This window comes from Phaenicophaeus curvirostris, chromosome 1, assembly GCF_032191515.1.
Source record: "Phaenicophaeus curvirostris isolate KB17595 chromosome 1, BPBGC_Pcur_1.0, whole genome shotgun sequence".
NCBI lineage: Eukaryota > Metazoa > Chordata > Aves > Cuculiformes > Cuculidae > Phaenicophaeus > Phaenicophaeus curvirostris.
Genome location: NC_091392.1, coordinates 128,808,759 through 128,821,735, shown reverse-complemented (window position 1 = coordinate 128,821,735; position 12,977 = coordinate 128,808,759). Strand labels below are relative to the sequence as shown.

General features: G+C 45.0%; 1 protein-coding gene across 1 annotated transcript in view; it reads left to right on the top strand.

The window, feature by feature from the left end:
- Nucleotides 1–10,459: 10,459 nt before the first annotated feature.
- Nucleotides 10,460–12,977, top strand: part of RAI2 (retinoic acid induced 2) — a 47,089-nt gene continuing 44,571 nt past the window's right edge. Inside the window, exon 1 of the mRNA XM_069874469.1 lies at nucleotides 10,460–10,495. The gene's annotated coding sequence lies outside the window, so the exon portion shown is untranslated. The remainder of the gene's footprint in view (nucleotides 10,496–12,977) is intronic.

Below are 12,977 nucleotides of genomic sequence, written 5' to 3'. Positions count from 1 at the left end.
ATTACTACATTATTGCAATGTTCTTCCTTGCCAAAACAGAGTCCTGTGTTTTAATATTTCCTACTTGCAATTGCATTTTACCATGTACTAAAATACCTCAGCTGTAAAGATAATACTTTATAGCCTTAGACATGAGGTGCAGGTAGTTCCCATACTCAAACTGTCAGCACCACCAGCAGATGCACAGGAGGTGGAAGGTGGCTGCCTATGGTTTTACATCCCCTTTGCCACCACAGCTACAGCAGAGGAGGTGCCTTATTATGTGAGCCACTTCTCTGCCCAGCAGCCTCCCTTTGAAACTGCTGTCAGTAATAAGGGACTAGTGGGACCACACCTCGCTAGTTTAAAAACTCTCTTCTTGGGTTTGACTAAGTAGATAAAACATCTTAAACCTCTGCAATCTGCTGAGTGAAGAGCAGGGGAAGAGACAAAACTTCTTGTTCCTGGTGGCAACTGCATTACTGCCAACCCAGAGTGCAGTGACAGCACTGTTCTTGCAAGCAAAGCACTTCAACTGCAAACAGTTGTTGAACAGAACGTTGCGGCAATGTATTTGTTGCTGCTCAACAGGGCCGGTGCATTATAATAAATAACATCCCTTCCTTCTCCCATGGCATTCTTGTGACAAAATATTTGCACCATCTTCCTTTTATTCTTGGCCAGATAGGTCCCTACAAATGATGGATTTACATCGTATCGGCTACGCTTTATCGCATAAGGCAGTAATAAATGCATGCAGAAGTGCCACGCCTCAGGACAATTTGGGCACTATGCAAAGGTCACTCTCTTCAGACCCTAATTGCTCAGCAAAAGTGACATTTAAAATGAATATCATTAAAATCATAACAAATTTATTTACCTCCTCCCTTATCTGGATCATTTTTGCATATATTACACGTTTGATGCATTGCATGCTATGGAAGTCAGAGTGTGTTTGCATCATAAAATTATGTCTCTTGGAATCACAATGACACAGGGTACCAGGCTCTGAATATTACTTATGCACTGGCAACTCTTTTAGGGGCTGTCACAAAATCCCAACAAATGGAGAAGGCTAGTGCTGTCTGAGCTTTGCAAGAAAGACAGCACAGCAGCTGTTTAAGAAGAACAGGTAATGTTGCAAATGTAATGAGCAAATAATACGGTGAACTCTTCTGGACAGCGAAAAGAAAGTGCAGCACAAAGCACATATAAAAACATGCGCATGTGCATCTCTGACTTGGTTCTGAACCGCTTCTTCAGTGCTAGCGTTGACATAAAAATATACATATGTGTATATCTCTACATCTTTCTTTCTGTTTCAGAAAACAGCATTCAAGCCATCATTTTTTAGGAACTGGATATACTGCTCATCTAACATGTCTAATAGATATCTTCCTTCTCACCCAACATTAGACTTCAAACACTGCATCTTAGCTCCGTCAGCCTCAAAACCACACTCTCCATGAGAGCTGTTATCATGACACCTCTATGTTCATATTTGCTATAATATATTGAAGGCAGACAAAGTAAAAGCAAGTTCAAATAAGAGAAGTATTTCAAGTAGTCTGAGTATTCTCTATTTCACTTACATGCATTTATTTGCTGCTTTACAAGGCCTGAACTAAAGCCTACTGGACATTTTCCAGTCCATTGAATTTTGTTGGTGGACTTTTTTTTTTTAATTAAAGCTGGAAGAATGTTTTTGGCAAATAACAAATTTGTCAAAAAATGTAGCTTTGAAGAAGCAACTTGCAGAATCAAGTCCAACTTGGTAAACAGATTTAGCTGGGAAATAAATAGAAAACATTCATAGGAACATGACTGAGACTTCCTATGTTTTTCTTTGGAAACTATGTATTTGTTCCACGTGTGACATTATTTAAAAGCTACAAAGAGGGATCTAGGTTGGTTAGACAGTGTAGAAAAACCTCTTCTTTTTCTTTGGTTTTCAAGACTGGCCACTGAACAGATGTGTCCCATGCTAGTTTCTTACCCTTTTCCATCTTGTCTTCCCCATTTCTATTGCTTTTGTTTGCTTCTTGCTAGTCTCCATAATTTCCAATGGTGCTCCGCAGCACAGATTCAGCTGAACAGATTCTAAGTTACTAACCTCCAAATTTACTGCAAGCAAAAGATGCTGCTGCTGGCTGGTGAAAACCTCTTACAGTATAGTTTATGCAAAATACAGCAAAGACTTGTGGCTTCCTGTGCTTTCCTATATTGATCTCAAAACACACTAGAGGTAAGATCTGTAACCTGTGTGAGATTTGCCAGTGGGCCAAGGTATTATTTCCTGTTTGCAATGTATCGGTAACAGCGAAGAGACAAAAAAGGGCTAGGATCTCAGAGCCTTCAAAGTAGGAGCAAGCTCTAGAGCCGGCTGCTCTGCTGCTTTTGATTGACTGCAGCTGGTTGTTTGCTCTCAGCTAGGTTGTTTCTGGAAAGCCTGTCCGTTTGACCCGTCTGCCTCCTTCCTGACGCTGAGCTTCTTCTCAGCTGCCTCATTTCCTCTCTGTGAGTGTAACAGAGGCAGTCTGAAATCTCTCTGCCCGTTGGGCTTCCAAGTGACTTTCCATCTATTTAATCTATCATTAAACCTTAATGCAAGGGCTTCCTTTCAGGAAAAAAAAAAATCAAAGAACTGAGCATTCCTTTCCTTTTATGATGTTGCCTGAATTTTACCGACTATGCCTAGATATTTGTTTGACAGCTAAGAATCAGGAGTTCAGTCAAATGCCCATACCAACCATGTGCAGGAGTTTCCCTGGGACATTGCTCTCTTTTTCTTTCCTTTTTCTTGATTCAGCACAGCAGGGGTGAATGGCATAATAGTGGATATTGGAAATAAACTCTTAAGTGGTGGAAGGGCCATCATTAGTGCTGACAAAAACAGCTTTTGAGGCTGAGCCAAGATCAAATAAATGAGAACTGGTAGGAGAGCTGTCATGTTTATGAACAGCTTAAGAATTTGAAGTTCCAGTGATCACTTTTTTTTGAATCAATTAACTTCTGTGATACTCTGTATAGATGAATCTAAGCTGAGGATTTCCCTGTGATTTGAGCAGAGATACCTTTGCCCAAATTATTAATTATTTCTCCTAGGGTGGAGCGAGAGGCTTCCCCTAATTTACTTTCAATCTGTATAACTCTAGTCATTACTGTCCTTTCCCCCCCTCCGTCACAGCTTTCATACACTCAGATTTCCCTGCTGAAAGCACTGGAAAGGCCAACTTCACCCCAGAAGAACAAGAATGCACTTATTTTCCTGCAAAAACACAGGAGGAAAGAGCTGGACTGTTATTTTCAAAAGGGCATTTTTCATGATATCTCTGCCTCCACAGCCAAAATGTGTACTGACCACAAGGACCCTACTTTCACCTTCATCCATGGAAGAATTTAATTAATCTTTCCATATTGGCAGGTGAACAACATTTCCTGAAGAAAAAAATAAATGTTAATTTCCAGAGGTAATTAACAGTCACTGAATCAGACTAAAGGGCTTTCATCAAAATTACCAATCAGCTCAAATTTGAAGAGATTCTCTCCTCCTCATTGCTCCTTCATCTCATTCAGCCAGTCCTGCTGAATTAGTGTCTAACAGAGTCTCAGACATATTCATATCCTGTCAAATTCCCATCCTCCCAAGGAACAGTTCCTTTCAAATGGTAATACTGAGGGCGTATGATGTGCACCCGTTGCTATTTTGGATTTAACAGCTGGCTGTGTTGCACTGAGGATAGCTGTGGAAACTTAAATAAAGGATGCGTGCATGCATATGTGTGTGTGTACATGTGTGTGTGTGTGTAAACGCCTACTCTTTTGCAAATGATACCCTTTATCTTAAATAATGCTCTCTTTGTAACTCTTTGCAAGCTAATTCTCTTTTTAGACCACCATGGCTGCTGAAGGAGAAAGCATTACAGCAACCAAGAGCATGGTCTTACCCTAGGACTCAGCTGTGCAACTCCTTTCTCAAACAAGATCCCACTCGGCAGATTATCAGTGCCACCATAAGCACTGGGGTGATGGTGGCTCCCATCAAGACCTAAGGGTTTAAGAAAGGATCTCTTCAGGCTCTCATCCCCTTGGCCAAGTGCAGGACAGCTCCAGGGGGTTACGCATTATTACATGGCTTCAGATATTGTCAACACAGCTCAACACACATGGGTCAGGATACCTGGGGAAAGGAACAGATGATCTCAGGGCTGGTGTCCACGAAACAGTATGAGGACAGAAAGTAGGAGTCCTCCCAGGTCAGTGTAATATAAAAGATTCCCTTCCCCTGCTTTGTTAAATATTCTAGTACAGAGCCAAATGCCATAGTATTCACAGGGACATTTCCACTGGTTGCAGGAGGATCTGGCCCTGTAATATGGAAATCTTGGGAGATCCCACAATGATAACCAACAAGGAGAATTTCTAGTGAAACGTCCTGTGTGCTGTACCAGGGCATTTCTGGAGACGGCGCTAGATGAGCACAGAACATAACCTGTGGGAACAATATATACCACTCAAAAGCTAGTAATTCTGGCTAAAGCATATTCAAAATAGGATGCTTGAGGCAAAACTAATACATTATTCACTGCTTGTTGGGAATACAAGAACATAGAGATAGACATCTGAACCTTGGGTCTTTTCTGAGATGTACTGCACACAGGCTCAGTGGACCTACAGTAGCACAGCCACTCTCACTGCCATAGGTTTTTCGTTACTAATAGTGTTTAAAATCTTGCCCTGTGATCAAATAAAAACAAAAACATGTGTGTATTCAACTTCGCTTTCTGGTCATATAAAGAGACAAGAGATGTTTTTAATGGCATATTCATTTTCTTGGTGTAAAATATGCCCCTCTCCCACCTTTACATTAAATCATCAGACAAGTATATGGGAAAAATCACAGGGTGAAATAGTACTAAAATGGCCAGTTTTTCAGTAGGTATCTGAAAACTATTTTGAACAGAGCAGCGGCATGATCAACTCTAACACAACACACGGGCCCTGCTAATGTAATGCTTCTCAATGGTTTGGGATTTGCCTAATTGCACGTAGACAGCCTGCAACATAGACATGTGCCTCTGAACTAATCACTTTCTAGTCCTTTTGTGGTCAACAGAGAAACATAGACACTTCAGGGTGTGATTTATCCCTTCCTAAAACAGATGTCTAAGAAAGGTCAAATGAATTGCATCCTAAAGGCGCCTGTTTCTCTCTGCTGACCGTAAAGGTTGAAGAATGTCTAGCTCAGATGTAAATTAATACACCATAGACATGCAACCCTGTGGCTTGGTGGAGAGGTGGAGGATGCTGAAGTGCACTCGTGTACCTCTGCATGCCACAGTGGAGAGGTCTGTAGAATAAAGACAGGTAACTCTCCTCCTCCTCTTCCCCGAAGACAGATTTCCAGGTTTTCATCAGATGAGATGCATTTGGCTCAAAGTGTTTTGCTTTACATCACCTGAAATGGTGTTATATGTCCAGACTTGCTCCACAGTATGATGTCAGACAGATAAATTTCTTTTGCAGGTGCTGCTACAAAGAAGAATCTCATGCAGGTCTGGATCCCAGCAGTTCCATCAAGCAAGCCTGATTTACAGCACTGGCAAAGCTTTCTTGGAGCCAGAAATAGCTTGACTGGATCCCAGTTACTAGTTTACAATATACGTCTTGTCAAAATGGTTTTGAGGCCAACTTTTGATCCTAGCTGATCTTTAAGTGAGACTGCAAATTGGCTTCAGTAGCACATCTTTTTCATGGCAAATTCTCTTTAAGATCTCCTGGAGTGCTGATGGGGGACCCACTTTCTCCTGGAAAGCAGATTGAACAGTAAAAAGCAACATAATAATAATATGCATTAATGCTATCAAAAATCCTCGCTTGTCATTAGCTTCCTTATGGCTTATCCTTTTAAACAGACACATAGTCATGCACCTGGCTTACCTGTGATATCTTTTCTTGTCTCAAGAACTGCTTTCAGGATAATTAAATTACGATATGATTCTTAATGAAAGCTCACACATTCAGTTGAAAAGAGAAACAGTTGTGAGAATGGTGTTACCTGAAGTCACCATACTTGATGTCAATATCCTTGGGCTTACGTTTTTCATGTTCAGTACCAGAAACGTTACCAAAAACGTCAGCGCTTGGAAGTCCAGAGGAGCTCAGAAAAAGCCAATTTTTTAAATGTAAAAGAGAAGCCAGAATACATTCACATCTCTTAGCATGTGCTCTTCTTATAAAGTAATTAAAAAAATACAACTAGATCAGGCTGACAATCACTGCATCAAAAATCAGTAGGTCAATATGGTCACATTACAAGCAACAAAGCTGAGCATGGTGATTTATGATAATATCACTAAAACCTCTTGATATATTTAGCAAGTGGTAATGGTAAAGGTTATAATTCCTCTGAGGGACAATAGTGATGAAATAAACCACAAGGGTCAAGTGGATTATGACCTCGTGAAAACTCAAATAATGGAGATGGAGCTTCATAAACTTCCTTATAATAGATAATGCCTTAAACAGTTTTAAAGCTGCTTAGTACTCAATTCAGTCTTGCAACGGGCTTCCTACTGCCTATATACTATTAGAGAAAAAATTGAAAAATGCTTCTGTCTCTACAAATCTTGCATCTGCTCAGAACCCACATTTTAGGTACAATAAACACTCTTCCTGTGCTCCAAAAGTTCACAACAAATAGTTTGTGTGCACCTGTCCATTAGTTCTACTCACACAGCACTTGTAGTGCGGGTGCTTATTTAGAATTTGTGTATCCAATTTAAAGCTTGTAATGCCTCCTGGATTGCTATGTTATTATAATCACACCTGGCAGCATTAATTTTGCTACCGTATAGTATTGTCACAGGATCAAAGTGTTTCTACAAGGTCAAGTAACAGGGCAAGATGAATGGTTCTGCCGACTGTATTACATGCTTCACAAAAGGAAAGAGTAAGGGCCAATTGGTATGCTTATCAGCACAGAATATACATAAAGCTCATGCAAATTCACTCTCTACGGTTACCTTAGCCACCCAGCTTTAGAACAAAGTTCTAAAAGGTTCCAAAGTTCTATGGAATTTCAGAAGTGCCACAAGCCTGAATTAGCATTGAGATTCAGGAGGAGGTGAAGCAACCTCCTGCAATGGTGACACAGGCAATGGTGACTATCCTGATCTATCTAAATACCGTTTTTTGCATAAACACTGTGTAAAAAGTATATGCAATCAGTCCCATGCAGGATTATGTCCATGAGTCACTTGACTAAGGTCACTCCTGTACATAGTCTAGGCTCCTTCATTTTCATTCTTGCTGTAGTTTGTCTCCTGTGCGTCAATCCACCTCACCAGAGCAAGTTTTTCCCCTGGCATTGTACCAAGACACAAGCTATTGAACTGGCAAATTCTGGAGACACTGCATGGATAAAACAGCCACGCCGAGGCATACCTGTGCAGCTTTATAAATTAACGTACAGAAAAAATTCCTCTGCCAGAAACACAGAGAAGTGTTTGAGGACGTGGTATCTCGACTTCAAAGACTTGGAAGAAGAGGGGAGTCAAGGAGGTGACATAATGTTTACACATTTGTGTAATAGCACTGATGACGGCAGGCCTGGGAGAGCATCAGCCTGAGATGGGAGTGGGGCAATCAACTGCCATTGATAGAGGGATTTTTGATTGATTTTAAATTAAGGTCATTGTCCCCAGGCTGCAGCTCGATTTGATTATTTCTGTCACATTCTAGAAGGGTGAGAGAAACTTGTCTGCAACCAGTGACTCTCTCTCCAGTGACTCCATGCAAAATGATGGCTTATCCAGTGGGTTTTGATGCTTCCAGTTTCCATGGCATGTCATGCATTAGTACAACATTGCCACTCTCCCACTGAAACAAGCAGACATCTTCCTCAAGAACCGAGTTTTGAATTACAGGTTTACATTATTAAGAGCTTCTGACATCAGCACCAATATCATCCTCTCCACTCCTTCCCGAGAGCATAAAACAACGGGCTCATGATTTCATACCTGTACATATTCCATTCTACACATGAAGTCACACAGTCCACAAGTGCCTTAATGGGTAAAACTGACAACATCCTTTCCAATTCTTGATGGAAAGGTGGTAATGCGATCCAAGCACTCATGTGACAGCTGACAGTCCTGAAACACTAACCTCTCAATTCTTCCTAACCAGAATCCCTTTCCACTCTTAAATATAAATGCTTAAAACCAGTTTTTCTTTTATGCATTTGAGTGAGCAGCTCCTCCACGTACTTTGTACCACTGTCCCAAGCAGTTCACTTGGTTGACATTCTCCATTCCTCCCTCCCACCAGCTGCCCACTGTCAGATGCCAAGGGGCTCCATGGTTGTGCTTGTGTGAAGAACCACCCACGTATGCTCAGATGAAGCAGTCCCCTGCTACCTTCGTTTAATGGCCTTTGCATCATGTGCTGGAAGGCAGGACCAGCAGTCCCTGCTCACTCTCTCCATGCTGCTGGAGAGTTGAGGAACCTCTGTTACATCTCCCCTCAGGTGCCTCTTGCCAGGCTGCATGTACCTCACTGGAAAGCCATTCAAACTACAGTTCACCACTGCTAGCCTCCTCTGAACCTTTTCCAGCTCTACAGTGCCCTTTTTGAGATGGTGAGACCAGAGCTCCAGCAGTACTCAGGGCTTAGGTGCACCACACATTTACAGACAAAAAAATCTGTTTTCCTTCCCATTGCTCTCCTAACAAGTTCTGACATTTACCTCACTTTTTTTGGCCACACTGAGCATGGAGCTCACAATTTCCCAGCTGTGCTTATCCCTGGGCTCTCAATTTGGGCAAAGTGAGGGCCAAAATCTTTCCATGCTGATGGGCAAGAAAGTAACGACTGAATGCAATTGCACAGTTGTGGTGTTTGGGAAAAAAAAAACCCAAAACAACTTGGAATAATGGTAGTGGATGTTAAATCCTGAGATTCTACGAAATTAACTCTCAGGCAGCTTGACCTAAATTCCTATGTGCAAGGAGGAAGCCACATATTTGGAGCATTTGAAAGAAAACTAGACAAATGCCCATAAATTATCCTATGGGGGACATTCTTACTCTCTTTCGGAAGATGGATTAGGCAGATGACCTACTAAGTATTTTTTTTTTCCTCTTTCACTAATTCCTACGATGTCATGAGTGCGTGTGCTTTACCCTTTCTTAAATCATAATCTATTTGATCCAGCACCAGCCAAAGGTTTTGAAACACCCATTAAACTGCAAGAGGAAATCTTGAGCGGTTTGCTAATATCAACAGAATTCCAGATGGAATTACAATCATCTTCTACGGACGTTCGAGGGCATATTATGTAATACTAGCCACGGATTTCGTTTAACGCACCACCACCTTCCAATAAGCTGCTGGCAGCACTAATAGCGATTTGAAACCTACGAGAAAAAAAAACATCTTTTGCTTTCCACGCAGCCATTTGGAAGCAGTCGGGGGGCTTGGGATATTCAGCCTTTCTGGGAAAATAGGGTCAAGGGGGATCAAGGGTGGAGAAGAATCATAGAATTATGGAATCACAGAATAATCAAATGATAGCATCATAGAATGGTTTGGGTTGGAATGGATCGGTTCTGGGGGAATAAAAAAAAAAAATAATAAAGCTGGTGAAGGGGCTGGAAAACAGGCCTTATGAGGAACGGCTGAGAGAGCTGGGGTTGTTTAGCCTGGAGAAGAGGAGGCTGAGGGGAGACCTCATTGCTCTCTACAACTACCTGAAAGGAGGTTGTGGAGAGGAGGGTGCTGGCCTCTTCTCCCAAGTGACAGGGGACAGGACAAGAGGGAATGGCCTCAAGCTCCGACAGGGGAGGTTTAGGCTGGACATTAGGAAAAAATGTTTCACAGAAAGGGTCACTGGGCACTGGCACAGGCTGCCCAGGGAGGTGGTTGAGTCACCTTCCCTGGAGGTGTTTAAGGGATGGATGGACGAGGCGCTGAGGGGCATGGTTTAGTGTTTGATAGGAATGGTTGGACTCGATGATCCGGTGGGTCTCTTCCAACCTGATTATTCTATGATTCTATGATAAGGATGACGGCCGCTTGCTGCAGCACCCTCGCAGGGACAGGGGTTGCTCCTGCAAAGATTGGGACCCTCACTGGTTCCCCCTCCCCCCACCCCACGGAGCGTTCGCTCCGTGGGGGCGCGGGGCGGGGCGGGGGAGGGGGTGGTGAGGCGCGGGCCCCGGCGAGTGGGCGTGGCTAGAGACGAGCGCGTGGTTACTGGGGAGTGGGTGTGGTCAGCCGGAAGGGGGCGTGGCTAAGGTCGCGAGGCCCCGCCCCCCTCTGCCCTCGCCCCGCCCCGCCCCGCCCGGCGCTCGGGGGGGACCGGGACGCGGTACCGGGCAGGGCGGGGCGGGGCGGCGGTAGCGGCGCTTTGACAGAGGCGGGCGGGCGGGCAGGCAGCAGCGGCGTTGTCGTCGTCGTCTTTCCCCGATGGAGCCCAGCTAAAGGGCTGCCCGCGTCCCTCTCCTCCCCGGAGGTAGGTGGCGGCGGCGGCGGCGGCGGCGCCGGGCCAGCGGTGACAGGTTATCGAGCGGGGCGGCGTTTTCCCCGCCGTTCGGGGGCGAGGGCGGCGGCCGCGATTATTGTTCCCGATGGAACCGGGCGGGAGCCGCTTTGTGCGGGTTGTCCCGGCGCGGGGTGGGGGGGGGGGGGGGGATGCGCCGCGGAGGGATGCGGGGGACCGAGGCGGTGGAGAGGGACGGCCAGAGCCCGCGACCGCCGCCTCCTCCTCCTCCCTCCTCCTCCTCCTCCTCCTCCTCCTTGTCCTCCTCCTCCTCCCTGCGCAACTTGTCCGAAATCTCTCCCCGTGGGTGCGTGGCGAGGCGAGGCGAGGCGTCGCCTCCCTTCCCCGCCGCGGCTCCCGCTTCTTCTCCCCGCGGGAGACAAAACGCAGGAGGAGGTGAGAGAGCCGCCCGGGGCGGGTTTCGAGATGGGGCGGCGAAGGGATGGGTCCGGGGTCCCTCTCGGAGAAGGAGGAGGATTCAGCCCTTCCGAAGCCGGGGGTCGCCCGGCTTTTCGGCGAAAGCTGCCGGGAGGAGGGGTCGCCACCTGCATCCCCCGCCTCCTTGGCTTTCTCTGGGTGAGGCTGTGGCGTAGAATCGCTAGGTTGGAAAAGACTTGCGAGATCATGGAGCCCGGCCATACCTGTCCGCTCCCTGGGCGCCTCAGGTACCCGTCTTCTAAACCCCAACGGGGATGCGGGCTCAGCCGCCTCCCTGCGCAGCCTCTGCCGGTGCCCGAGAAGCCGTTCGGGAAAGAAATTTTTCCTTATGTCCAATCTGAACCTGCCCCGGTGCAGCCTGAGGCCGTTCCCTCTCATCCTGTCGCCTGCCACTCGGGATGAGTGAAGAAGTTCTGCATCCCTCAGGGGAAATGCTGCGGGGTGCAAGCGTGGCAGGGCAGTTGTTCACCCTCTATTATTTTTTCCTGGTTTGTTTTGGTTTGTTTTGTTTTTTTAAGAGATTGGTTTGGCTTAGGTTTAGTGGCTGTTGTCGATGTTAATTTTCTTGTGTGCTGTTCTCCAGCAGAAATCTTTCTTTTAAAAATAATGCTTTAAATGCACGATTCAAAATTGTGGTCGGACTAGGCAGCCTTTAAAGATCCCTTCCAACCCAAACTATTCTATGATTCTGTAACTATATATATATTTTTTTATATAGATATAGTTATATATATAGTTTTATATACTTATATATAGTTTTATATATATATTTATATTTTTATGTATATATATTTATATATATTCATATATTCTTATATATAGAGTCTACTGGGGTCGTATTATTAAAGAGGAAAGAGTATTTGGTTGCCCATGAATTTGTCACGTATTTTCCATTCAAACTTAATGAGAAAATATTTTTTTCCAAGTAATCTCTCATGACGTTTATCTCTAGCAAATGGGCTTAATGCTTAAGATTTCCTCACAAATGTGCTACTGATTGGTGTGTTTTGAGCATAACGCTCCTGAAGGGTGGAAAATCAGCACACTGGCACTTTTTTAATATGCAAATTTGGAAAAGCCTTTCCTTGCTTTTCACGACTCTGCGAGTGGCCCTGGTTAATCAGATGTAACTACAGTAACTAGTCCAGCAGCCTGCCGATAGCCTGCACATTTTCCTGCACAGCTCTGCTGGAGCAGCCTGTTCAATCAATGCACCCTCACTATTTTGTTGTTGGCGTCTCTGATGAATTTTGTAGCATCTCCATGAGAAGCTCCATCAAGACTCTCATGGGGACATTGAAATCTCTTTCACCTTCAGAGACGATTGAAGCCAAATTTGAAGAGGGAATAGCTGCTCAAATTTACTGGAGAGTGATCCTGAGTTTCCAAGTGCACATTACCTTCTGGAGGTGCTCCAGTAGCCAGGGCTATATGGGTCAGACTGGGAATTGCCCCAGTTTTGCAGGGTCCTGATCACTTCCTACCAAATATGCAAGTGATAAGCTTTTGCAAGGCATGTAGATCACGCTGCAAGTGCAGGCTGGAGAGCAGAGCCAGTCATGTAGCCGGCATGGCGTGTGTGATGGGCAGGTTGCACTGAACACACTACAACTTTGGGAAGCTGGCGTTTACTCTGTAGAGCCTGCAGCGGTGTGAATTACAGGGGGAAGAAAAAAATGCATTTGCATGTAACAAAGGCGGCTGGCTCATCTCCTGCACGAGGAGCTCATTTTTTAGAAAATCTGGCTCCCGTTTCTGCCTTGGCCACAAACTACCGGTGTAGCTGTGGGCAAATCATTTAGTTTCCCTGCCTCCCCGCTCCTCGTCTTTGCCTGTGACCTGCCAAGGACTTGCTTACAGCAGTCTGTCAGTTCAGACCCTAACCCAGAACCTTTACCTTCCCCAGCTGCCTTGTGCGCAGCAGTCTGAAGCCCACGAGAGGTGGCACCTGGCTGCTCTGGGGGGACGCAGTTTGACATTCAAATGCTGCTGCTGCTGGAGCCACTAATACAGACGT